Genomic DNA, 3,593 nt, shown 5'->3' on the forward strand with positions numbered 1-3,593 from the left:
AAAAGAGGTTATCACCAGGCCTTTAAATTGCTTTTGTTTGTGTAGTTTTCTCCAATAAAGGAGTTTCAAAATCTTTTAAGTAATTTTTTCTTTTCTTTTCTTTTTTTTTTTTTTTTTTTTTTAAAAAAGCTCTAATAGTATGAATTCTTTTGTGGTTTGACAAGGGAATGCCTTTGGGCTTCTAAACTATGCTTGCCCTCATCAAATTCTGCACAGCTTTTCCTGAGATATTATGCATTAAAATTGCTATTTCCATTCTCTCTTTTGTGTGCCTCAAGCAAATACTGGACTCCCTACAGAACATTGAACAGTGACTACCCTAAGGAACTTCAGCAATGCCACAAAGGCAGTAGCAAAGGGACTATGTGGAGAGCACCTAGGAGCTGTAGCACAGTGGGAACCAGAAGCAAGAGTGGCAGGATAGCCCTCCCAGCACCAGCTTACCCAGCATCTGCCCCTTCCTCAACTAAATGAGATACTTCTGGGCCACTGTTCTCCCCAGATATTAAAGTGATGAGAGACTATAGGGCAGGACAGTTTCCTAAAGCCACCCTGAGCTTCTGCAACACATTATCTGGTGATCGTGTCTCACCTGAAATACCAGAGGGGGCACAATATCCTGGCAGATGAGGCAGAAGATAAAAATGCTCTGTCAATCAAGACCCAGCTGGCCACTCACATTAAGAATCATGAAGACCATATATAGTCTCAACTTAGCCTAACTTGGGTGTCAGCAGTCTCTGTAGCAATGCAAAAGACTCAGGCAAAGGGATGATGATGAACACACTAAGAGATTCAGTGGCACTCAAAGAAAACTGGTCTTTCTTTTAAAGCATTTGAAACAAAAGAGGGACTCAATACTACATTGAAAAGCACCATGTAGTTTGTCAACAAGAGCACTAAGAGGTTAGGAAACACTATCGAGAATGTACAGCATTAGCTAAACCCATCCGTTCATTTGGGTGTAGTTTTGTATTACAGGATTTTTAAACAGGTATTAAATGCTACATTTTAATAAATTGTTACAATACTTTTTGTTGTTCCTTAGGTGTCCCATCTTGTTCAGAGCACAAGACAGATATAGCTTACACTGTTCTGGTAGCAAGGTTCCAGAGCCTGATTTTGCAAATTAAATAGACTCCTATAACCATGAAGTGTTTGGGGAAATCCAGAATGTCAGTACAGCAAAATTTGTTTAGTATGACCAAATTACCACCCTACAGACAAGGTCATCCAATTTATGTGCTTTATCCTACTGTTCATGGAACTGCCAGTGCCATCCAGTCCTGTCAATCCGTTTGCTGCATCCTGCTATTCCCTCTCACAGGCTAATTACTCTGTTGGCTGTTCAGGAAGAGACCATTTTGATATTATTCATATTGTAGTATTCATATGTAGTATTCATATACTACATAGCACAGTGAAACCTTGTTCACTGATTAAAGCCCTTCTGGTACTACTAAAATAATTATCATACGACCCACATGAGAGACAGCACACCAACATGGCACTTAAAAGACCACCTGGAAGTGCTGAGGCATTCAAAACTAATGGGCAAAGTAACTAAACAAGTTCTTTCAAACCCTTACCAAGAAAAATGTTTCTTTTGTGACTGGTTTGTGCTCTTTAGAACACGTGATTTTGTCTACCCTGCTTTATTCATCACTCAGTTAAATATATAGTGTGACAAAAAAAACCTTGCAGTGCAAATAATAGAACATTCCCTACCATAAGCAATGTATTAATAGGTAGCCAAACCTTCAAACACTTTTCTCTGTCTAAGACTAACTCAGGAGCATGGTTTTAAAACTAATTAGCAAGGTAACCTTTTTCCTTTTCCCTTAGGAAATCTACTGTGCTTGATCCAAAAAGTATCTAATCCAAAATTCAAATCTAGGCTTCTTGCCAGCCATTACAGGATTAATTCCCACAACAATTCAGAGAGTTTTAGCCATAGTCAGCATGCAACTGAATATATGTTTACAGAAAAAGCACAAAGTATTGCTGCATGAAAGCTTTCCATTTATACAGCCCATTCTTAGAAGTTTACAGGATTCACTAAAAATAGCAAGCTAGCAACAACCGTTATAAAACACATGAAACCACATACAGTAGCACAGTTTAACTCAGCTATGAACTTTTCAGATGAAACAGCATGGCTAACTTTTAGTTACCCATACACAACACCAACAGGAACAGACATTTTCACAGTATTTAGTCACAATATAGCCCAGGTGCAAAGGGAGCAGCACAAACTTGGCCAGTCACTATAGCAGCATTTACATAGCAGGACAGACGCACGCTGCAAGGTGGCACATGTCCTGTATCCACACAACATGACTGATGATAGTGGAAGAGCAGAAGAATGACAGAAGTGAGATAAATACCTTCCTTCCGTGAGTCCCGACCTTGGGCTGGCCCCAGGACAAAGCCTAAGGCTAACATTAAATTTACACCACTGGACTACCATGTGAGAGAAAAAGGAAAAAAACCAGCTGCATTTGTATGTGGAGAGGCTGAGTTAATGGGGCTGTGGCCTACAGCTCATGCACACTACCATAACACAAACACACTAGTATCATACAATTAAAACATCCAGTCTGTTAGCAGGATGCATCCTAAAATGTGCTTTTATGCGTTATGCGTTTCACAAAAGAGATGCAATCTTCTCTCTTTTTCACAATGTCATATGCACCACTAAGTACACCCTGTGTATGCCTTTGAAAATATTCTCAGTAACAGCCATTCCTATTGTATTTGTCTCTACAGGTAAAAAGAACCATACTTTTGAGAGCAAAAAACACCTACCTGCTCTCCATTCACGCCTCTATTTCCTCAGGAAATCAAACACACTACCTTTAGATCACAGCTGAATCTGACCTTCATCTCATTGGAATGAAACTTGGTTAGGAGTTTATCAAGAACCTGAACTCATAAATGTCTATACTAAGGCACAGAAATTAAGATAGAGTGAGTGGAGCAGTCTGTAGCTCTCAGTTGCAACCAGTAATCTTCTGCTAATACTGTTCTGAGTTCAGTCTCTACATGATCAGCTTCTGCTTAACAGAAGAAACTGTCAAATATTTAGCCAATTCAAGAAGTTATTACCATATTTAGATGAACCAAGGTCTTGCCAGTAGTCTTACCGCAGAACTCTGGCTTCAAAAGCGTAACTGCTTAATTATTCACAGGCTAGGCATCATTCCTTAAAGAAACTAAGGTAATATGAAGAACACCCCATGAATACATCACTGCTCCTTCTTGCTAAGCATCCCCTGCTCCTCATCTCTGGCCGCAGTAACTCTGCACAGGCCATTTGGTGCGGAGCACTCCAGGCAGTGCTGCCTCAAGCCACTGCCTGCTTTGGCTGAAACATCTGAGTCTGGTTTCAATCTTCTTGTCTATTTAGTACTGCAATCTCCTGGTGGATAAAGCTCCAGACATCTGGCGAGGCCCTGTCAAGAAGGCTCTAGAGAGCGTGGGCTCAAGGACACAGAGATGGTTCAGGCAGAGTGAAAATGTCGTTGTCAACACGCTGACTCTTGGGGTTCTACCAGTGAACAGGCAGCCACCATGCCAAACACACTTTGAAA

At 40.6% G+C, this 3,593-nt stretch overlaps 1 protein-coding gene across 1 annotated transcript in view; it reads right to left on the minus strand.

Annotated features, from left to right (window-relative positions):
* The window catches only part of EPB41L4A (erythrocyte membrane protein band 4.1 like 4A), a gene marked incomplete at both ends in the record, with an annotated part of 64,694 nt that overhangs the window by 60,375 nt on the left and 726 nt on the right, over positions 1-3,593 (minus strand). The window lies entirely within an intron of this gene.

The sequence above is a fragment of the Acanthisitta chloris genome, unplaced genomic scaffold (assembly GCF_000695815.1).
Source record: "Acanthisitta chloris isolate BGI_N310 unplaced genomic scaffold, ASM69581v1 scaffold146, whole genome shotgun sequence".
Lineage (NCBI taxonomy): Eukaryota > Metazoa > Chordata > Aves > Passeriformes > Acanthisittidae > Acanthisitta > Acanthisitta chloris.